The 24,228-nt window shown below is 42.9% G+C and overlaps 1 long non-coding RNA gene across 2 annotated transcripts; it reads left to right on the top strand.

The window, feature by feature from the left end:
• Positions 1-875: 875 nt before the first annotated feature.
• Positions 876-4,619, top strand: LOC123644515. Of its 2 annotated transcripts, none has more exons than XR_006737163.1 (2): positions 876-2,597; positions 2,917-4,619. It is a non-coding gene; the product is annotated as an uncharacterized LOC123644515 (long non-coding RNA). The 2 variants fall into 2 exon arrangements; XR_006737164.1 differs by having other exon boundaries at positions 876-2,640.
• The last annotated feature ends 19,609 nt before the right edge of the window (positions 4,620-24,228 follow it).

Genomic DNA, 24,228 nt, shown 5'->3' with positions numbered 1-24,228 from the left:
ATTAGGGTCCCAAGGATTCTCAGCCCCTGCCCCTTTGGCTTTACAGGTGGTACCCCAGTCCGTCTCTGCACTTCCAACTCCATCTTGACATTGGCTTCCTAGATGATCCACACTCACACTATCACAGTGCCTAATGAGTGTCATGCATTTATGCACCGGGGGTGTGGTGGTGGCCAAGATGAATATCTTTCATGTCACACATTGGTGAAAGTGGCAGAGATGATGGGGAATAAATAGGTACACAAACAAACAAAAATGCTAATTTTATAAACATTTGAGTGCAGATGTCTTTATTGTAGAATGTCCTTTTTTCCTCTGAGTAAATACCCAGTAGTGGTATTGCTGGATCAAATGATAGTTCTACTTTTAGATCTTTGAGGTGTCTCCATACTACTTTCCATAGAGGTTGTACTAATTTGCAGTCTCACCAGCACAATTCACAACTGCAAAGATGTGGAAACAACCCAAGTGCCCATCAATACATGAGTGGGTTAATAAAATGTGGTATATGTATACCATGGAGTACTACTCAGCCATAAAAAACAATGGTGGACTAATACCTCTTATATTATTCTGGATGGAGCTGGAGCCCATTCTTCAAAGTGAAATATCACAAGAATGGGAAAAAAAAGCACCATGTGTATTCACCATCAAATTGTTATTAATTGATCAACACTTATGTGCACATATGGAAGAAACAGTCTTTGGGTGTTGGGCAGGTGGGGGTGGGGTACAAGGGATGGGTAAATTCACACCTAATGCCTGTGGTGTGTGCTGTCTAGGATGGGCACACTTGTAGCTCTGACTTGGGTGGTGCAAAGGCAATGTATATAACCAAAGTGTTTGTACCACTGTAATATTCTGAAATTAAAAAATAAAAAATAAAAATAAATCAAAAACTCAACAAACAAAAAATGCTAATTTTAGACAGTGAAACTTGCTACAAAAAATATAGAACAGAGAGGCTGCTTTAGATTGGAGCATAAGTGAGGGCTTTTGAAATGGTGATATTTGAGTGAGAGCAGGAGGTTGAGTCAGCTATGCAAGCAATGGAGTATGTGATGGCTAATGTCATCTGTCAACTTACTGGGCCACAGTGCCAAGACACGTGGAAACTATTCTGGATGTTTCTGTGAGGGTGTTTGTAGATGAGATTCACATTCAAGTTGGTGAACTTTGAGTAAAGCAGATTGCCCTCCATGATGTGGGTGGGTCTCCCCCAGTAAGCTGAAAGCCCAGCTAAAAAGAACAAAAAAGACTGACCTCCCTTGAGCAAGAGAATATTCTGGCTTTCCCAGGTCTCCAGTCTGCAACCCACCCTGCAGATTTTGGACTTGTCAGCCTCCATAAACACATGAACCAATTCCCTAAATAATTCTCTTTCTATTAATACGTACATGCACATCCGATTGGTTCTGTTTGTCTAGAGAGCCCCGACTAACTCAAGGTGGGGGGTATTCTGTGCAGAGAGAACAGCAATCCCTGAGACAGGAAGTGAGCCTTCAAGTTGGCAAGAAGGCTGGCGTGTGGGGCTGGGTGGAGGAGGGGGTGCAGGGCAAGGTGGGGCCTTGTGGAAACAAGCCGTTGGGATAGAGCACTGGACCTGGGAGAGGACTGCTCATCCAGCACAAGGGGGGAAGCCAGGTGCCAAGGGACTAAGATGCAAGTAGGTGGGGAGGAAGCCGGAGCTGCTCTGGAGACAACTCTCTCAAGATGTTTAGTGTTTACAGAATGAAGAGAAGATGTAGAAGGGGGGTTTTAAAGAAAGAGAATCTTGCTTATGGGTATGGGAAGGCTGATGAGAGACAGACTGACATGGCGAGAGAGAGAGAGAGAGAGAGAGAGAGAGAGAGAGAGAGAGAATAACTGGTGAGGGGAAGGCCCAGACATGGGTGGGTGGAAGGTTAGGGCATTGTAGTGGGATGAATGGTATCTCCACCCCAAATATATCCACATCCCAATACCCAGACCCCCGAATGTCACCTTACATGGGAAAAGAGTCTTTGTAGACACAATCACATTAAGAATCTTGGGATGAGATCATCTTGGATTATCTGTGTAGGCCCTAAATCCAAAAACAAGGGTTCTTATAAGAGACAGAGGAGAAGACACAGGGACACACAAACAGCAACTTGACCGTGGAGGAATGATTGGAGTGATGCTGCCAAGGAAGCCGAGGATTGCTGGGAGCCCCCAGAGCCTCCGGAGGGAGTGCAGCCCTGCCAACAACTTGATTTAGGACTTCCAGCCTTTGGAACTCTGACGAAATGCATTTCGGTCGTTTTAGAGCGCCAGGTTTGTGGTAAGTCATTACTGCAGCCCAAGGAAACAAATGCAGCCACAAACAACCCAATGTGACACCCCTTCCTCCTAGAAGCGTGGGGCTGTCACTGGGCTGGGGAACGTGTGCTGCCTTGGGATGCCTCGTTGACCCTGGGCTCTGTTCCTGCTCCCATGGTTTTTAAACATTTTACATGTTTCTGTCATAGGAAGCCAAGTGATGCAGGGAAATGACATGGCCTTGGGAGACAGACCTGCCAGGCTTTGGAACACAGCTTCTCGGTATTCCAGTGTGATTCCTGAGTCTCGGATTGAAGGTTCTAATTTATGTAGAATGCTTAGCACAGGCCCTGGGACCTGGTATGTGCTAGACAAATGCTCCTTCACTTATCCCAACCTGAGAGTCCGTTAAGCTCAGAAACTGGGTCACATTTCATCTTTGCACCCCTTTAAGAGCTCCTAGGTATAATAAATTCACAATAAAGATTTATTAATTTGTTTTTGGCTGGCTGATGGTAGAAATATCTATCTGTTGAGTAACTGTTGTACAGCAGGCACTCATCCAAACATTTAAATGACTTATGTATTTAATTCTTTTGGCAATTCTAAGATACAGATATCATCTTTGTTTTACAGGTGAGACAAAAAGAACTGAAGCCACGAGTGGCACCCAGATCCGATTCCTGGGCCTGCTATACCATCCTGATCAAGAGATTCTTTAGTAAAGAAAGTTGAATCCACCCAGGTTTTTGCCATCTGCTTCCCGAGAGCTAGCCTAAGTCCTTCCTGCTACAGTCTTTCTGTGGCCCCCTGCTGAGCCCCAGAGCCAAACCCTGTCCTGGTTCCAGCCCAGCTTTCTCATCCGATGTTTGTCTCTCTTTTCTTTTCCCACAGTGGGGTGTAGGGTTAAAGCGTATTGCTAAAATGGTGTCTCTTCGTGGATCTTTTCGCATAACATTTAATCGCTGGTAATGACCGTGACCCCAGTGGCAGTCATCTAGTGAACTTCAAGCTGGCATTTCAATTAGCAGTACTGATCGCGGGGTTTGGGCATTCCATATATTTGTGAGGAAGCGCAGCCCAAGAGCAGTCAGCTAAGGGACTTATTAGCACAGTGCTTCTTGGGGGGAATAAATAACCTCATTACAGTTTCTTTTGCTCTGGTTGAGAGAAAGGAAGAAAAGTTGACTCTCTCGGGCAGTTATTTGCATGGAGAAGGGCTCGGTGCCCACAGCTGCCTGTAACAGGAGGGTTTTTCTCTCCTCCCTGCTCCCCCCGGCACTCCCCTCTCCTTTTCTCCTCCCCTCCCCCTCATTTCCTTTCCTCTTCTTCTCTTTCTTTTCCTTGTTAAAGCCTTTGGTGGTAATAAGGTAGCTTAGCGTCCCAAGTGGGTACAACTCCCCCCACCCCCCGCCAAATGCTCATGCAGACCCTTGGACCCCCATGAAGGTCAAAGTCCTTTTCTTCCCCTGGTGCCCAGGAGTCCCCCCTACCTGCCAGGTGCTTACAAGCCAGGTGCCCCGTGGGTCTGCCGTGTGTGTCCTCATGTCCTTCCTCTCCTGCAGGGACATCCTTTCACGGTGTCCCCTTCTCACTAGGCTTCCTGGGGCACCTCCCTGTGGCCAGTGCTGCTGGCACCCCTGGTGGGAGGGTGGCACCCGGAGGGCACAGTGTCTCCTGCTCCTGCGTAGCTTGGCTGTCTGGGGTGGGGTCACTCAGAGCTCCCAGGATGTCACAACCTCCCATGGGGGGGGGACCTGGGCCCCGGAACACAGAGGGTTTGACTCCCGCTTGTCCTGCATCGACCCTCTTGTCTCCTCTGGATGCCACCCTCAGCTCTGCCCCTCTTCCTTGTCCTCGCCCCATGCAGCCACATAAATAAAACAACAAACAAAGAAATGAGCAAAACCCCACATGGCAGTAAACTCAGGCAGTAAACTCAGGTGCCACACAGGCTCGGCTGGGACATGCCGCCACTTCAAAAGGAATCACTAAAAATGGGAGCTTGTGTTTAAGTTTTGATGTACCCAACTGCACACGCTCTATTCCCAGTCAGGGTCACTGCCTTACATTACTGTATCCCCAAGCAGACACCAGTGTGGTCCCTGGAAGAGCCTTGGACTTGGTGGAGTGAAAGACCCTGGTTTTGATCCCGTGTCACTTTACACTGTGTGATTTGGGGCTGTTATTTAATAATTTTTTCCTTAATGTCTTCATCTTGTAAACCCAGTAAGGTCAAATGAGCTAATTTGAGTAGTAGACTATTTTTCTGGTGCATAACAGAGAATAATATATATTTTTTTTTTACCAATAAACTCACTGTACTGCTTCAGAACATGCAGATGCCTGCTGTGCCAGTCTGTGGTCTCCGTGGGCCTCTCACTCTTGCCTTAACCTCTCCCACCATCCTGCCCCAGCTCCTTTTATCTTCCTCAGCAGGTTGAGCTGGAAAGGCCTGGGATTTGGGCCAAAGAGACCTAGGATTTGATCAGCCTCACTATTTACTAGCTGCTTGAACTTCTGTGGCTAACTTAGACTCTCTGAGCCTTTTTCCTTTTCTGCAGTGAGGGTTGAATGAAATGATGAGCATAAGGTCTTTGGCATGTATGAAGGGCTTAAGAAGCTAGCCTTCCTCCTCCACCACCTTTCTTTGGGGTCTAGTTCAAACTCCATCATGTTCCAAGGCTGGGACAGGGAGAAGGTGGTGATTTCTGGCAAGTTCGTGGGAGGGGTTCCCAAGGCCATTCTAAGAGATCTGTTCCTAGACTACATGAAAAAATGCAGTGCTGGTGAGAAGGACACATGAATGAAGGGATGAGATAACAAGGTAGGCAACGTTTACTGAGTGCTTCCAACGAGATGTGATGCTTAAAGCAGCCCTTGGAAGCAGCCCCTGTTTTTATTCCTGTTTGACAAATGAAGAGATGGAGGAGAAAACTCAATACTACCCAGATATAAGTGGTGGAGCCAGGACTTCACGCCCACAATGTTGACTTGAGATTCCAGAATCTCAGTGGATACTATGAGATGGTGGACTAAGGCCTGGAGAGGCCAAAGAGTCATAAGACCATGAATGACAATGGGGGACAGACGGAATTGTGGCTCAGCACAGAGCACAGCCATAGAGCGAGGGTGGCATGAACCAGGACCCTGCATGACTGACACGCCTGTAACTAGCCGATTGGACAGGCATCCTGATGTCCTTTCAATCATATCTTCTGGATTATTCCTTCTCCTTTCCTGAATAAAATCGTGGGCAGGTTCCATAGTTTTCTTTCAAGTCATTGTTAGAAAATAAATGAAGAGTCCCTTTGTTTTGACATTAAAAATCTCAGGGCAGTAAAAATTCCATAACCCCAGTTTAGTCTAGTGTAATAATATAACCCTGGTATAGTCTAGTGTAATCATCGACACTCCATATGCTTATCCAGTTTAAAGCTTTTCCATCCCTCACTGTTTCAGGCTAGGTTGTCTACAGGAAAGTGGGGGATGGCAGTCTTGTGAAAATATACCAAAGAGAATACTTTGGATCAGTTCAAATACTTGTGGTTAAAATACCAGAATACCTGAACACCTAAAATGGGCTTAAACAATAAAGAAATTATTATTTCAGATAATGGTAGGTAGGATGGTTTTAGGATTGGTAGCATTTTGCTAATGGCTTCTCCTCATGGTCACAATATGACAGCAGCAGCTCCAGGCATCACATGTTCACCTACTTATGTTCAGAGGCAGAAAGCAAGCAGTCCCTGTCTTGCTTATTTTCAAGAGTGAGAAAAATTGTGTCCAGAACCCCTCCTGCTTACTCCTTCTTTGGTAATATTGACTGGGGTTGTGTCATGTGGCCATTTCTAAGTCAGTCATGGGCAAGGACAATAGAATTAATATGATCGACTTAGACCAGTCAAGTCAACTTCATTCTTGGGACTGAGGAGGAAACATAAATCATATGGCCCTTAATTTCTGAAACAAATCTGGGATTCCCTTAGCAAGGAAGAAAGTGTGGGTGATTGTTGGTGGGGGAAACCACATCTGAATCACTCTTTGATATCATCAACATGATTTCACATAAGTCATTCATCTGTTACCCACCACAGAGTAGGTTTTGTTATTTTCATTCTATAGGAATGTGAAGCTTAAGGATGGTAAATCACTGAGGGCACATAGAGCTACTATGATGGAGAACTAAACCTTGGAACCATATTTTTTTAGCTGTAAGTTAACTGGAGCATGATTCTCTTCCCACTCTAACCTTAACCTTCTGAAATACCAACTTTCCGACTACACATAAGCCAATGACCGTGGGATGAGAAAATATGGGCTTTAGGAGTAAACAGACCTGGGTTCAAATCTCTGCTCCAGGATTTATTAGCTCTGTGACATTGGGCAAGTACCTAAACCTCTCTGATTCTCAGCTTTATCATTAATATAATGGGAATAATAAATCCTATATTATAGAGTTGTGAGAGGGCAAGAGAGTAGATGTGTGAAGAGCTTAGTACAGTGTAAGAGCTCAGTGATTGGTAGGTATTGTTACCATTCTTACTCTAAATACCATGGAGTTATTTATCTTCAACAATGTCCAGCAGTCTGTCTATCTGTCCTTCCTTCCTTCTTTCTTCTCTTCTCCCCTTCTCTCCTTCTTTCTCTACTTTCATTTTGTTTCTTCTACAGATCTTTATTGATCACTTTAAATTGTTACCTGTAGGCACAAAAACCTTCCTTCCACACTTAGCCTTTTGATTTTGGGGCTGGGACTTTGCAGACCACATTTCAAAGCTGGAGGAGGAAGAGGGTAACTGCTTCCCAGAGTTTCCCTTGGGCTTACGGTTCCTGGAGCATCACCCTGGAAGCAGCGGCACCCTCTGGTAGCAGCAGCTGAATTGAGTTTGCAGTTTTTCTCAGCACTTTGGAGCCAGACTCCCCACATCCCACCTCCAAGACATCAGTGGGGCAGTGCCCCTCCCAGGCCCGTGAGGTCTTCCCGTGAGCTCAGACACACCAGCATCAGCCCAGTGGTGTCCCCTTCTCAAAGGGGCTCCATGGGGCGCCTTGTCCAAGTCTCCAAGTTTCAATAATTTCAGCCTCTTCCCTAGGTAGTTACTTTGAGATCTCTTTTTAATGTTTTAGTTATCGAGTTAATAATTTTATGGCTGGTTAGTAATTTTTAATTCTCTTTGCTCAAATTGCTGCTGTGAGGTCTGTCTCTTGACTGGACCCTGACTTATACAAGTGCCAACCATGCACCAGGCACTGTTCTAGGCTCCATGGAGAGGGCAGTGAACAAAACAGTGGAAACAGCCACCTCGTGGAGCTTACATTCTGTCAGGTAAAACAGGAAATGAACATACATATAAGGGAAATACAGTCTGTCAGCAGGAGGGGTGGGGAACACTGAGGCGGGGCTGGTGGCCGTTTAAGTTGTCATGTTTCTGTGATGTTACTCATCATGTATGTGAAAATATTTTGTTGACCAACATACTGGAAATGATTTCGTTTGGTTCATTCATAGCACAGCATTCTTGAAAATCTTGGTGATTTTGTAAAACCAGGGAGCATACAGAATTAATAGGACTTTAAATGGCTATCATTACCTAGGGGGGAAAAAAAGGCACCCAGTGTTTTAATTGGGTGGCTAATGAGTTGTGCATGTGCGGTATTTCCTCTGAACTGACAGCATAATCATCTTCCTTGGGACAGATTTGGAGGCTCATTTTAAACCACAGACACTACAGCCCAGAAAAAGACTCCGTTTTTCAAGTAAAAGCTCTTAGAATTTTCCTCCTCATTTCATGATTCTCCAAGAAATCCAATCAAATTCGTCTGTATGTATTCCTCCTTTATTTTCCTGAGCACCAAGTAGAACTCTCGAATTGGAGAGTCCCACCGTTGGGGGTCTTCATCTGGATGATTTGCCCAGGGTGTAGCTTTTTTGCTTCCAGGTTCCACAGAAGAGTGGCTCGCAGGAGCACTTGAGCATGGTGTTCAGGACAGCAGGACATGCCCATTGACTGTAATGAACTCTACCAGCTGTGAGAGAGGAAACAGGACTCACACCTCAATGACCAGACTAATTTCTTGCTGATAGGTGATGTAATAGCTTTTGTGCAACCCTTTTACTCAAGCCTGGAAAAAAATCTGTACTCAGATCAGTACCTCTCTTTTGCAGGATGATCTTTTGTGTTGGTCAGAACACTAGATGGTGAAGCTGAAAAGTGAAATCCCCAACGTGGATTCCATAGAGAGATGCACCAGCCTGGTACATTTGGACTGATTTTCTTTCTGGATGTTTACACAGCAGAGGATTCCTCATGTTCTGACTTCAAAAGAAGTCATAAGATATTCTTCTCGGACTTTCTGAAAGTGCCCCTGGGCTGCAAGGAATACTTTGCTTATTACTGAAAAGGAGAAATGGATTTGTCTTTTCTTTCATAGTTACAGTCCCTTAGGCACCAATTCAAAGTTAGGGAGAGTTTATTTTATGACTATTGTGAGGGGACCAGTTAGAGTTTAAGTTATTCCCACTGCGGGAATTCAGAGATGTCAGGTAAGTTGGTGGGGCGGGAGGTGGTCCACAGGATATAAACATGATATCGAGAGTTTGGTTTGCACCTGGAACTGTGCTAAGAGCTTTATGTACATTTATCTCATTTAATCTGCCCAATCACTCTATGAGATAGATATGTTATTATTATCTTTATTTTATGCAAAAAGAAAGAGGTTTAGAGATATTGTCTTAGTCCATTTGTGCTGCTACAACAAAATGCCACAGACGGGTTAGTTTGTAAACAACAGAAATTTATTTCTCGCAGTTCTGGAGGTTGTGATGTCGAAGATCAAGCTGCTGGCAGGTTTGGTGGCTGGTGAGGCCTCATTTCCTGGTTCATAGATGGTGTCTTCTTGCTGTGTCCTCACATGGTAAAGGGGCAAGGTAGATTTCTGGAGCCTTTTTTATAAAGGCACTAATTCCATTTTTGAGGGCTGTGGCTTCATGACCTAACCACCTCCCAGAGGCCCCACTTCTAATACTGTCACCTTAGGGGTTAGGATTTCAGCAGATGAATTTTGGGGGAAAACACACATTCAGACCATGGCAGATATTAATAACTCACAGTTATGCAGTTAGTAAGGGTTAGAAGCAGAACTCCAAGCTAAGTCTGTTTGACAAAGACTTGTAGGAGATGTTTGCATGAGGCAGGTGGGGTGAAGAGGGTTTCTGAGGCAAAACCACTTCATGTCCATTTAAATTACTCAATATTAAAGGAGAACTAGTCTGAGAGAAAAGTCATCTTTGCTTTGCATTAAGACAAACCAGATCAAATCCAATATAAACTCATTTTTTGAATAGCTCTACTAAACCAGGTATTATCCGAAGTGCTTCTAAATACCCAATCTTATTTAATTTTCTCAATGTCGTGCAGGATAGAGATTAATATCACCATTTTACAGGTGTGGTCTTTGAGGTTAAGCTTGAATTTGCCTGCATTGTCTACTTAGTTCCAGTCTTCCTGAAACCAGGTCAAAAGTTTCTATGGGTTAGTATCTTCTGTGAGATTAACAGGCTGCTGTTCTTGTTATCTGTTGCTATGAACAAATCACTCTCCAATTAAGTGATTAAAACAGCAATCATTTTATTATGTTCATATGTCTGTTAGTCATGAATTCAGGCAACACACAGCAAAGATAGCTCTCTGTTGGGGAGTGCTCAACTGGAGCTAGTCAGGTGTTTTCTTTCTCTCCACATTACTTGTGCACATAGTTAGCTTGGGTTTCCTTACGACATGGTGATTTTGGGGTAGATGGAATTCTTACATGGCAGCCAGCTTTCCCCAGGGCTGGGTTTCTCAGCATCAGCACTGTTGACACTTTAAATGGATAATTCTTTGTCCTGTGCAGCATATGCTGTTTAGCAGCATCCCTGGACTGTACTCACTAGATGCCAGCAATACCCTCTTACCCCCCACTTATGACAACCAAAGATATTTCAGACATTTTCACCTGGGGGACAAATCCCTTGCCCCTCTCCCACTGACAAACCAGAGCAAGTATTCCAAGAGGCCCCTACAGAAGCTACAAAGCTTCTTATGGCCTAGACTTGGAAATCCTAGCACTTCACTTCCTCCACTTTCTATTAGTCAAGAAAGTCGCCAAGGCTAGCTTAATTTCTAGGGAAGGACAATGAGATTCTACTTCTCAATGGGAGAAGCAGAAAAGGTTTTGCAGCTGTCTTTTTTTTATTGTGCTAAAATACATATAACATAAAATTTACCATAAAATTTTAAAGGGTACAGTTCAGTGGCCTCAAGTACAGTCACATTGTTGTACAACCACCTCCACCATCCATCTCCAGAGCTTTTGTTATCTTCCCAAACTGAAGCTTCTGACACATTAAACAATAACTCCCCTTCTTCTCTGCCCCTAGGCCCTGGCACTGCCGGTCTACTTACTGTCTTTATGAATTTGTCTACTCTAGATACCTCATATAAGTGAAATCATACAGTGTTTGTCCTTTGGTGACTGGCTTATTTCACTTAGCGTCCTTGTCTTCAAGATTTGTTAATGTCGTAGCATATGATAGAATTCCCACCCCTTTTTAAGGCTAAATGACATTGCAGACATCTTTAATCTACTGCAGCTACTCAATTTCAATGCTTGTTGGCCTACATATAATGGGATGCAAAACTTCTAGTTTGACTTGGGATTTTCTCTTGGACATGTTTGCTCAGGCCTAAAATTCTGATTTGTGCTAAATCAGTCATGGCCAGACAGCTCAGGCTGACCCGATAAAACAATACTTGGGATTCTGATTTGTTCGATTGTGTGATGCAGATGTACAGTGAAATTGGGTAGTTCTAGAACAAAGTGCTTTCACTGTTCTGGAGGAAAATGTGCTGCACATATTTGAAATACTCTTATTACTGTGTTTGCCACCAGGTGAGAGGAGGGGTCAGGGACACAGAAAGGAAGAGGCAAAGGGACTGGCTCAGGTTCCTGGAGTGAGCTAAAGGCCCAGAGATCACAGAGTGTCAGAGCTTAAAGTGAGCTTGGAGATTATCTAGTCCCAATGATGCATATTACTGATAATAATAACAATTACTTTACATTTAATAACTTCTTAGAATTTTCTAATAGCTTTCACACCTGCTCTGTTATTTGAATTTGATCCAAACAACCACACCGTATATTAGCTTGGGCTATGCTATCTCTAGTAGGAGGAAACTTAGTCACATACAGATCATAGGAACATGCTGGGGTAAAAAGAACTAGTGAGTGGCTAAGTGAGAGCTAGAGTTCAGCTCTCCTAACCTCCAGCCTTTCTACCTCATTGAGCTACACTTGACGCTGAATGACTTGTGCTTGAAATCATGGGCTCAGTCCCACAGGTCTTGTACTTCTCTCCACGCCTCCCTTAGGAAAGCAAATGCCTGCTGTGCCAGGCACTGTAACATTTAACAACACTGCAGAGGAGATTGTAAAAGAGCCCTTATTTATCTGATCCTCTGCACGCACACTAGTCTAGGCACTTTACATAAAAAATCTTTTAAATTTTTCTAAATAATCCTGTGAAGGTAATATCTCCATTTTACAGTTAGCAACACTGAAACTTATATAGATCTAATGACTTGCCCATTTTGGATAGGATAGCAAAGATCTTGGAGAGGTTGGGGACCTAAACATGTGACAATCGTGGAAAATGTAGGAGTTAAGCATGAACTAACCCTAGAGCTCTTTTATTCCTTTCCGCTTCTGCAATAATATCTACCTTATTCTGCCCCTTTGAAGGTCATGCCTCTGTACAACTTTGACTTCTCTCCCCATGCTGCCTAATAACATTTGGGAGTTTGGGAAAAGCTTTATCTAATATTTACCAAGCCTATCAAAGTCACTAGGCAATCACAGCAGGTCTCCTTGCAGAGGGCGAACTAGCCTGGCAACTCAGGGAAGCCTGATGCAGTGTCTTTAGCGCACTTTTTTCTGTGAAATTCATGTTCCTTGGGTTGATCATCATTGGTTGCGAATGGACAAATGTTGTAGGTGAGGTTGTTGCTGATGTACTGGATGTACAGTACCTGAGCTGCTGAGTGAATGGGTGGTAATTACTTCTGGGCCTCTGACAAGGCTTAAGTTTAGCCATCATGATAGACTGTCACTGTAGGTTCAGTTCAAGGATGTTTTTATGAGGAAAGGGGGAGGGGTCTAGGAAAAGGGTTTGAGTCATAAAGACCAAAAATTTGATGTTTTGCCACATTAACTATTAAATAACACGTGTTCTCCAGATTCCCAAAGTCTTTACGTCTTTATTTGAAAACAACAATGTCAATTTAGTAATATGGATCACTGGACTGATCTTAGCATGTCTTTGTGAGACTATCAGAATTTTCTAGTACTTATGCCACTAGGGATTGTGATTCAGTAGATTCCTGACATCCAGTAGGTATTCAAAAAATGCTGGTAAAGTGAACAAAAGAGCTATGATTGGTTCTAAGAGCTGAAATTGTGCATTACAGGTGTCGATAGTGGAGAATACAGCATAGTCTCAATTATAACCCTCATTTTTTGGGGGACTCATATGGTCCAGTCTCAGAAAGGGCTCATGTTAAGTAGCCTGTTCCAATAGCTAAAGAATATCCAAAGCAAACTAATGAGAAAGTGGCTCATATTCACTATTTATTTGACTGCCTGAGAGAACATCAGAGAGGAGGTCTATCTTATCCCTGGAAACACTGTGTAATATCCCGTATCCCATGGAGCCTTTTCTTAAGTGCTCCAGCTTGCATGCCTCTCTGAATTCCTTTAGTGTATTTATTTCTACTTATGTGTATTAAATACAGGCTTATTGTTCTATTGTTTGACCAAGTAATGTCATGCATCCTATTCATTCATTCAATAAATATTTACCAAGCCTCTGACACAAGTAAGTCACTGTTCTAGTTGCTGGGGATATAGCAATGAATAAAACAGAAAAAATCTTGTCCTAATGCAGCATAAATTCTGATGTGGTACAACAGATAAGAAACAAGTAAATATGTTATATAACATATTAGATGGCAACATGTGTAATGGAAAATTAAGCATGGAAGGCAGGCAGAGAGTGCCAAATGGAAGGGAACTGAGATTTTAAATAAGGTGGTCAGGGAAGACCTCACTGAGAAGTGACATTACAGCAAAAACCTGAAGGAGGTGAGGGACAGACTCTTGTAAATATTTGGAGAAAGAGCATTTCAAGCAGAAGAAAGAGCAAGTGCAAAGGTCCTGGGGCAGAAATCAGCCATGAACGTGAAGGAACCGCCAGAAGGCCCATGCTCTCTGTCAAATCCTGGAGGGCTAGCATCATGTGTTGTATATCCTAGGGCCTTCTTTTTGTTACTTAGCTCAAGGTTGAGCACTTAGTGGACACGAGTAAAATCACAGACTTTTAGAACTTAGAAGGAGCCTCTAATGCCCTTATTTTGCAAATAAAGACCCTGAGGTCCAAAGAATGAGCGTGACTCACCCAGTTGTTGATACCTATACTGTTTCTGCTCCCAAGGCTGCCACTCTTACTAGCAGTACTTTTACTATACTATTACTAGTACTCAAATCCTAGAGTTCTACGTCATTCCTCTTTGGTGGACTGTCACATTCAAAGAAACACATCCCAACGAGGAAAAGTATTTACGAAGCTCTTACAGACTTTACCTATTTCTCATGAAGGGCATGAATTCAAATCCATCTCAAAATGCAGGGCTACCTACTGCATCCCTTCCCAGCCCTCATGCTGTCATTCTCCAAAGCTGCCCCGTAACTCCCTCCTCCTTGAACCCTTTTCTGGCTCTCCCCCAGGTAAAGTGGCTTTGCCCTTTCTGTCTCCTGCCTCTTCCTCTGGCTCCTTTCTTAGCATCATCCCTATTCTGCATTAAAAGAATAGCCCAGAAGGAGGCAGGCAAAGACAGAACAGAGTAGGGGGTGAGAGAAGCCAAGTAGACAATGCAGAAGTTCTTTTTAGCTGTCAGAAGAGAAGAAAGGGCTGAAAACTCTACCTTGTTATGAATATTTGTCCTTGTCAAACTGCTATTGTTTCTGTTTCTTTTCTTTTTTTTCAAAGGCATCAGTTTGGTGAAAATATTATTTCTATTTCTACTGGGACTATTAACAGCTAGTGTTACTTGTATTCCATCTCTCGTTTTAAAAGAATGTTTATAGCTAACCTTTAACTAGGGTTGGAATTGGAACCCATGTCTTATAAAGACAAGGCCTCCATTCTTTCCATTAAACATTGGTTAAATAAATGAGGGAATAAGTTACAGAAATGGGTGTCTATGCCTAATTTATGCAGCACCGCCGAGTCAAAATGGAAGAGGATGTAACTCAATTTTCTTCCTTGTGCATTTTCTATACTTTGACTGATAGCATGTTTTTGTTGTTTGCTGGCATGAAAGAAGTTCCTATCAGCAAGGACAATAAGAAAGCAAATGATTTCCACTGAGAATCTATGATGGTTCCTTTCACGTGTCAGCTTCACTGGGGCATAGGGGTGCCCAGATATTTGGTTAAATGCTATTCCAAGCGTGTCTGTGAGAGTGTTTCTGAGTTAGGTTAACATTTGAAATCTGAGTAAAGCAGATTGCCCTCCCCAATGTGTGTGGACCTCCTCCAACCCATTGGAGGCCCGAATAGGACAAAAGGTTGAGTAAGGGAGAATTTGCTCTTTCTGCTTCACTGTTTTGAGCTGGGACATCCCTGTCTTCTCCTGCACCCAAAATGGAACTTACATCAGTGGCTCTCCTGGTCTCAGGCCTTTGGACTTGAATTGGAACCGCATCAGCTGCTCTCTTGGGTCTCCAGCTTGCGGATAGCAGATCATGGAACTTCTTAGCCTCTATAATCATGTGAATAAATTCCCTATCTATCCATCTATCTATCTATCTATTTATCTATATCTATCTATCTATCTATCTATCTATCTATCTATCTATCTATCTATCTATGTTTATTGTCTGTTTCTCTGGAGAATCCTAATACAGAACATTTTGATATGTTTGTATGCAGTATGTGGAAAACTAGTGCATCAGAATCATGATGTGTGGGCTCTCAGTAGAGACAGAACTGGGTTCAAAGACTAGCTTTGCCACTTACTAGGTGGGTGGCCTCAGGCAAGTTACTTAACCTCTCTTAACACCTCAGTTAAGGTTTTAGGTGTCTTTTCTGATAAATGGATATGATACATATCAAACTCATAGCTGAGATTGTGGGTTGCTATCCAATGTCCAAATTCCCTTTGATACTTTCTAACTGTCCCCAAATTTATTCATACAATTCATCCTCTACATTGGCGTGTACTTCCCTAAGCCAATTGCTAGGAATTGGTTTAGGAATTCATATGGAATGCATTTCTGGTCAAAGGGACATGGAGATATTTCTATTAGATAATTGTGTCTGAATGTGAGGCTGGAGTCATGGGAACCATCTTGTGATCACAAAGGGTCAGGCCACCAGAGGGTGGCAGTGGGGATAATTGGGGGCAGTTGGGTCCTTTCTTTATGGCACCACTGAGTCTATCAACCACTGAGTCACTTGAATTTCTTGTATTATTATTTTCCTCATGTGTTAAGCCAGGAGAGGTGGGGTTTTCCATTTTGGGGGGCTGAAGGAATCCTAAGTAATGTGCTCATTGTTGTTTGTGTTATGGGGAGTATTAAAGGAATCAGCCTATATAAAACACTTCTCACACTGCTTGGCGTTTCATAAAGAATCAATAAATGTTAGCTTTAATAAAAATATGATGAAATTCATTATATCTGTCACTAGGAGTAGCCTAAAGTATAATTCATGTTTTACTTAGTTCTCCAGAAGTCCTTACAAGAGAGAAAAATAAAGGAGATGGAGGCTGGCTGCTACGGGTAGAAATGTTGACAGCGTTTTCTATATTTATGATAATTTCCTTGGGCTAGATTCCCAGAAGCGATATAACTGGGCACCAGCATTTCAAATGCTCTTCACACATATTACTAAATTGCTGTCCCAAAGGGTTGTACCATTTTACACTTCAACGGGCAATATTGGCAAGTGCCTCTTTCACTTTACGGTGGTCAGCATTCTGGAATTATCTCAAACAATTTTTCTGGTAGCAAAATGTGGAATCACCGTTTTAATTTCATGTCTTTGACTAGGAGTAATTTTTAAAATTCCTATCTGAGCATTAAAAATCTTCTGTGGCTAGCTGAGGTTTAGGAGTGCTCACTGATCTGGGCCCTGGGAGTCAGAGGGGAGCTTTCCCTTCTTGCCACTCCTTTGCAGTGGTTTGTTGATTTGAAGTGATGGAAGGACTTGAAATAATTTGCCTTTGTATTACCCTGGATCATCTAGATCCATAGAATTTCCTGACTATGTTTCTCCTGAACTTTTTGAGTCCTCTTCCTGGGTGGGGATGGAAAAAGGGTAGCCAATGCTATGGACAGCATCTTATTACTGGGGCTGCCCCTAAGGTATGCGGGCGCTCCAGAAGATATTTTCTACAGGGCTTCTGTCTACATTAACAATTTGCAATACTCTAAATCAGCATGTCAGTACCATTTTGATGTTCTAATCTTGCATTATTCCTGCAAAAGAAATATCATGCTGGCCAGGGGAGCAATCTCTTTGCCAGACCACCCTCCTGGAAGTGGGGTTCAGCTATGAGGCTCCTGAACAATTTAACAGGCACAAGTCCTGGAGCTTCATGGGGCATTTGGTCACTCACATAGTGAGGGTGGAACAGAGGATTGGAGAGCAACCCCAAAGGGAGAGCAGAGCCTGAAGTCTATTCTGGTTCAGGTTTGGTGTACCCTGCCTTATGGCACTGCTTGTCCAAGATCCATTTTAGGCACTGGGAGTGTCTTTAGGAAATTACAAGGAGAGCACCCTAAATCATGTGGTCCTTCTTGCATGAGTCTAAGGGATCCTAATTGTTATCACTTCACTAATAGTTAAATTACAATTGTGCTTTTCCCAACTACCAGGCCCTATGCTAAATGCTTTACAGTGAGCTAGATGTTACTATTATCTCATTTTACAGATGCAAAAATGGTGCTTAGATGCTAAGAGACTGGCTTGGTCAGGTGGTCTGATGTAGAGCCTATGCTTTAACCAGCTCTGCTTCTGAGCGAAGGCCCCTCTAGACTCCCTGTCTCCATCCAGGAGTTTCTCCTTCCACTTGCCTCGTTTGTCCCACTTCTAGTTCCGGAGGTTCTCACATCTGTTTCTTTCCATTAGATGTCTGACTTGGTGTCAGCCTGCATTGCTACCTAACCCGATGACAACCTCCATACCAGCCCCCTTCTTTGACAGCACTTCATATAACAAATATCTTCTCGTATTCAAAAAGACCTTTTCAAGTAACATTTAATTATGGTTGTAGAATGTTTCATTGCAGTGGGCTGACTCCAAAAATGGCACAAATAGCAGGGTCATACTCAACCACAAAGGACCACTCTCCCTGTATGCAGTCTACTTAGCACTTTGGTTTTTAAATAGCTGCCCCAAGAGCTTTGAAAATGTTTCTTCCCCTCCATTATTTTCCAAGGGAAATGCCAAATGAGTATATAATTTCCAAAGAGCATCTCTAAATTGAAATGCAATGTAATTGGCAATTGTGGGTCTCTTCCATGACTTCTGATCTTATCATAAGATATTCATTCACTCCTTTACCTGCTGGGATATATGACAATGGCAGATAAGTAGCAAAATGGAAAAATTTTGAAGTCTATAGTCATTTCCAAATTGCTACATTTCCCCTTAAATTTTTGAAATGATGTTAAAGTGTGCTAATTGATTCTTCTCTTTCACACCCCCACAAAACATGTTGGGAAATATAGCCAGAAAGTGAAATTTGACACTCTCTTTATAATAGTGCATATCATTTTGGTGTACAATTTGCAAATACATTGAAATAATTGAACTGTTATCCACCATTGGCCAGAGGATTTTGTATTATATAGGGGTCAGTAAGAAATGTGTCATTCTCTTATGAAAGAGACTTCATTTTATTTGCTTTGCATTGCTAAAGATGGTAAGTAAGAGAGCTGAAAGCTTGGCATTCAGCCACAGAGTCTGCAGTTTGAATATTTTATATCTGTCAATGGGATTTCTTTTGGCATCTTATCAGAACACAATGAATTTGATTTTGAAGAGATGGGAGATCCCATATACCGTTTTCCTTGCAATAGAAACATCTATTGTGTGACCCAATGAGCTAGTTTGAATTCCTCTATTGCATGGTTCCATCTTCAATTGTCAAACAGTTATACTTTCTCCAACTTTTGACATTTCCATTTTATGTGATTCTATTGAAAGAGAATTGTGGCACCTAAGATTTAATTTAAAGTTTGTTTATTGTAATAAGCAGGCACTGTGAGGGCTACTAGTATGAATCTCTGAGGGCTGAGATGGCTGAATTTGGAAGAATACAAAGACTTAGAAATAAGCCAGGAGAATTGGCCACTGCAGGGAGAGGACAGCTATGGAAAAAGAGCATTGGTACATTAGCATGGTCCAGTCTGCAGTCCTATTATACAGGGGAATGAAAAAGCTGCTTTTTTCTCTACCCTGTGCAGTATGCACAATCAGGACCAATGTATACAAAATGCATAGGAAGCAGATTTCCTCTTACTCCAACAATGAACTTCCTATCAATCCCATTTGTCCCACAATAGAATGGGCTGCCTCAGCAGGTAAGCAGTCAAGGCCACTATCTGTGACAACCCTGTATGGTAGGTAATGCAATCACATTACACGACAGGACATCTGAGTCTCCGAGAGGCTAAGTTGTCAATCTGTGATCACAGGCTAGTATGTGTTGGATTTTAAAGCCCATCTATCTGGCCCCAAACCCTTTGCTCTCTCCCCTCTGTCAGCTCATTCCCCGGTGAGCCCAGTGAGGTCTGAGTCATGGGAGGCCAGGCAGAGACAGGTTGGAGGGGAGATTTGTGCCCTGGTAGAAGTTTAAGCTGACTGATCTTTCAGGTCACTTCCACTCCCAAGGTTGGTGATTTTATGATCTTGTGACTCTCGTAGTCTGTGTGCTTGGACATGATGGAAGAGAGGGAGCCATATATTTTAATACCAGTATTGAGACTTTTGCCCTTTTAGTCACTTTCCTGAGCTAGTTCCTTCTTTCTCAGGGCTCCCATATGCCATGGCTGGACCACCTGCAGCACTTAACACACTGGACCTGTTTAATTTGTGTGTATCTGTACCTCTCCTGCTAGACTCTCCCGCTAGATATTGGGAGTCATTTCTGGGTATCTTGTCCCTTGCCTGCAGCCTCTTCCCCACTCCCAGACATAGCCCATGCCTGGCACTTCAGTTTTCTTGGAATAAATAAATGGATAGGGTGATTTACTTTATTAAAGCACCTTTGTACCATCAAGCATGTTGTAAAAATTTCAGAGAAAATGTAATTATGCATCCCCCCCTGCAACAAATGACTTCAAATAGGGAGATGGTGCCATCTGTTCGAGGTGCACAAATGATTTTTGACTGTAGAATTACAAATGATCCTAATACAACAAATGTAGGAGACAAGTATAAGAACAAATATATCAGAACCAGAAAGAGTGAGCTCAGGATTTGTAAAAGTCCCTAAGAAAAATTAAGAGTTTAGCTTTGTGTACAGTAGGAAAGAAAACAAGGACTATACATTCCCTTTTTAAATCTTTCAGGACTTTCCAGAACCTTCCATGTGCAGTGCGTAGTTTAGAATGTGGTGACCCTGCTTGACCTGGCTCCAGCTTCCTTCTCCAAGCTTTTCTTCATCCACGCTCCGGGACGTTGTGCTCCAGCCATATTAAACACCTGCAGTTTCTGGAAGGCATCATGTTCCTTCACACAAATTATCTGCCCTCTAGCACTGTTCTCTCTGCCTGAAATTTCCTTTCTCACTCCTTCTCTGCTTAGATAAATTCTCCTCTTAGCACAGGTGCCGCCTCCTCTAGAAACCCTTCCCTGACCTGAGCCATCTTGATATTTGCTATGGTTTGACGTTTGTCCCCTGCAACACTAATGTTGAAATTTAATTACGATTGTAACAGTATTAAGAGGTGGAGCCTTTAAGAGGTGATTGAGCTATGAAGACTTTGCCCTCATGAAGGCATTAATGCCATTCCGTGAGACTGGGTTTGTTATAAAAGGGCAACTTTGGCCCTCTTTTCTCTTTCTCTCTGGCCCTTCCACCTCCCACCATGGGGTGATGCAGCAAGAAGGCCCTCACCAGATGCTGGTGCCTTAATCTTGGACTTCCAAGCCTCTGGAACTGTGAAGAAATAAATTCCTGTTCTTTATTAAATACCCAGTCTCAGGTATTTTGTTTTAGCAGCACAAGTGGCCTAAGACAGTATTCCTAGAGCAAACTGCATGTTCCTCTTTGTCAACCCCTTGTCACAACATGCAGTGATGTACTGTTTAGTAGTGTGTAGGTGCTGAATTTTTAATGGCAGAGACCATCATTTATTGTCTCTGTGTCCCTGTTCCTTAGCCTACCACCCCATCTAATAGGAATGCGGGAGTTTTCTATTGGTTGAATGAAGTAAGAGCAAAGCACCCTTAGCCATTTGTAGCACTAATTATTTCAAAATTCTACTGCCTGTTACCATTGTATGGCTTTAAGAGATAATTTTTTTCGTTGTTTTTATGGCCTTTTGATTCAGATATGCAAAGAGTCCTTGGAGGCAGTTATGGTAACAGGGTTTCTCAATACTTTCTTCTTTCTTCCATCATAATTGCTACATCAAAGGACTACATCTTGTCCCCGTGTATGCAGTGTCTGAGCAAGTTAGTCATTCTCCAGGACTGCCTGTTTCCAGTTTCAAACCATAATATTTAAGGAAGCTATAAACATCTTTGCAGAACTCATTTTCTTTTGCATTAGAATTAATTTTTTGGGATAAATTCTCCAAACTGATATTCCTGTGTCAAAGAGTGTAAATATTTTTATGACTTGTCACCATTTGCTAAATTGTTTTCTGCAAACATTGTGCCACTTTATAGGGTCACCATCCTACCTATTTTTTCCTCAACTTTCCTGATGGTATTTTCCCATTTGAAAAAAAGAATAAAGGAATGGATATAATTTTATTATTTTAGTAAAGTAGATGCTCAGAGTATTTTAGTGTATATTTTTATAATTATTAGTAAGAAAGAATTTTCCTGTGTTTTCTATTTATAATTTCCTTGTGTCAATTACTTACAAATATGGGTAGAGATACTTTGAAGGAAGAAGAAGAGTAAATACTGATATTGAAGAAAGCTGAGAAAATTGATGGAAAGTCATCCAAATAGTTCCCGGAGAACAGAAGTTGGGTTTCTACTCGTAAAACTGGAGGGATCCAGTTTTTTCTAAGAGAAGTATAAAAGCAGACAAGATAGGTATGGAGCAGAGATACAATAATAGAAAATAATAACTAGCATCAATAAATAAAACTAGCACTTCATTTGTGAGAGACACGGTGATAATTTCATTCCATAGATTCCTTCTTTTTGTCTTCAGAACCAGCCATTTCACAGATGGGGAAACTGAGGCTCAGTGATGTTGGGAGATGTGTTCATAGTCACATAGTAAGTCCAGGTGGAGCCAATGATCAGCCCTGATTTTAAAGTCTATACCATTAACTTCTACCCTGCACCTTATAGCTCAGTTGGAGGGGGAGGAGAAGAGGTTTTTGTGCTCCTGGCTCAGTAAAAGGAAAGGGGGTGCTCTTCTGGGAGGAGCCCCAGTGAGGAGAGCGTTCTAGGGATGCAAGCTGATAGCCGTTGTGGGCAGCATCCTGGTATGAACCTGGTTGGCATATTTCTGTGATGCTTTGTGGTGATACTCTGGGCTTTGGGAACAAGAGCAGACAAAAGGCAGAGAAAGGCATGTCTAGGTTTGTGTGTTGCTGATACAACTGGAGCTAGGGACGGGCCCAGCAGCCCAGAGTTGGGAGAGCAGCATTACAGTGGCTGGACAGGTTGTCCAGGCTGGACAGTGACTCACGCATGGCCACAGGAGTTAGCTGTATGCATACTGATGCCACTTCTGTCACCACTACAGCTATTATGACCATGACCACTGACTGCCAGAAAGCACTGATTGCTCACTGCAAGGTGCCGGTGGCTGTGGCTTCTCACTGTTGGGTAGGCCAAAGGGGGTTGTCCCCAGAAGTGGCTGTGTCTCCTTCATGGCTCCAGCTCTCAGCCCTGTGGTTCCAGCTCCTGCCTATGTGACAATTGATATTGTTGTCCTCATCTGGCATATGAGAGCACCGAGGTGCAGAGAGAAGCTACTTTCCCAAGATCCCCAGCTGCTAAGCGAGGAAGCCAGTACACAAACTCGGGTAGTCTGAGGAGGGAAGTGAGGCTTAGAGAATTCAGAAGCAAGTCCAGAGTCAGAGCCACACTGCTAGTGGGTGGTGCAGCCAGAATCCAAGTACAGGCTGTCTGGAAACAGAGGAGCAGCAGGTGAGGAAAGTGAGGGGGTGATCCAGGTGCAGAAAGCTCCCTTGTCCCTGACATTATTGTCCTTAAGCATGAAAGCCAAGTCAACACCTCCTGGAAGAGAAAGAGAAGGAAGATGGGGTGGGGGTGGAGGAGGGGGATGATCCAGGGCCTTGGCATTGGTTTTGGCTTTGACTGTGTCTGAATGGACAAATCCACAACATGGTGTCAGAGGCTGGTTTTTCTTTTGCACTTCTAAATACACAGACCCTTTGTCTCCCCACAGCCAGCCCCGATTAGCTCCCGGCCTCCACCCTACTCCAAAGCCACTGCCCATCAGGGGCTGGTTCTCTTGCCCTTTGCCCAGGCTTTTGATCAGAGGGCGCCGGGCACTAAAGGCACAGCTAGGAAGCTCTTCCTTAGGGCTTCCTGGGATGGCTTCAAAGGTCGGAAAGCAATTTGCAGCTTTTGTGTGGAAGACCACAGGGTTTGGGGAAGGAGCGCTCCAGTTGGTGGGGAGCTAATTAGGCCCAGTCACTGTCTGGCCGCCTCATCCTCTCTTGAAAGCCCTCCAGGATGATGTGGTGGGGAGGACCGAGGCCACTTTGTGCTCAGCAGGCAGTTTGCTACCACTGTGCTAGTAGCAGGTTCGGGAAATGAGTCTGGGGAGACCAGTACTTAATAATCCTCAGGAGATTTGCCAAATGGACTCTCCATGAGTGGTCGTCCTGTATTTACATCCTGCAATAGGTTATGGTGAGGCCATAATACTATAATGCTACATTTTTTCCCCCTTGGATGCTACTCTATGCAGGACTACTAATTATGGATCACATATACTGTTGTAACCTTATTAATAAAAGATACATACTCTTATCAATGAATTAACTGTTTCCATAGTGACTAATGCACTTTGCAAGAGTGAAATTGGAATATTCTAAAAGTGGATCCCCTAAGGAAATGGCAGAAAAGTAGAAAGACATTTGGATTATTTATAAACCATGATTCTGCCTGGTTTTTTGGGGGAGGAGAGGAGCAGAAAGATGCGTTATTAGACCACTTTTTGGGGATAAAGGATGAATGTAGAGTTAGAGCTAAAGGCTTCATTTATAAGGTTGAATAGACCTAATTCTAATTTTGTGAATTTTCTATCTACTAGCTGTGCGACTCCACACAGGTAACTATCACTCTCAGTTTTAGTTTCCTCACAAGGATAACCATGGGATCTTATAAGATTGTGAATAACAAATAAATAGCTCAGCCAGCAAGGCACATAGCAAGTGTTCAGTGTAGATTAGTTGTTGTTATTATCACATAAATATTAATATTCCTTAGTATCAGTTACCAAAGTTAATAAATAACCACCATATTTCGGCCACCAGCTGTCTAATTCCTCAATCTCTTTTCTACCCAGTTGGCAGCATGCAAAAACACTCAGTTCATTCCTGTTTTGTCACCAGTGGATCAAGTGGATCACAGTAATTTCTATTGCTATCTTAATTAGTGCCCATTTGGTCTTTA

This window comes from Lemur catta, chromosome 9, assembly GCF_020740605.2.
Source record: "Lemur catta isolate mLemCat1 chromosome 9, mLemCat1.pri, whole genome shotgun sequence".
Classification (NCBI taxonomy): domain Eukaryota; kingdom Metazoa; phylum Chordata; class Mammalia; order Primates; family Lemuridae; genus Lemur; species Lemur catta.
This window is presented reverse-complemented; position numbering and strand designations above follow the sequence as displayed.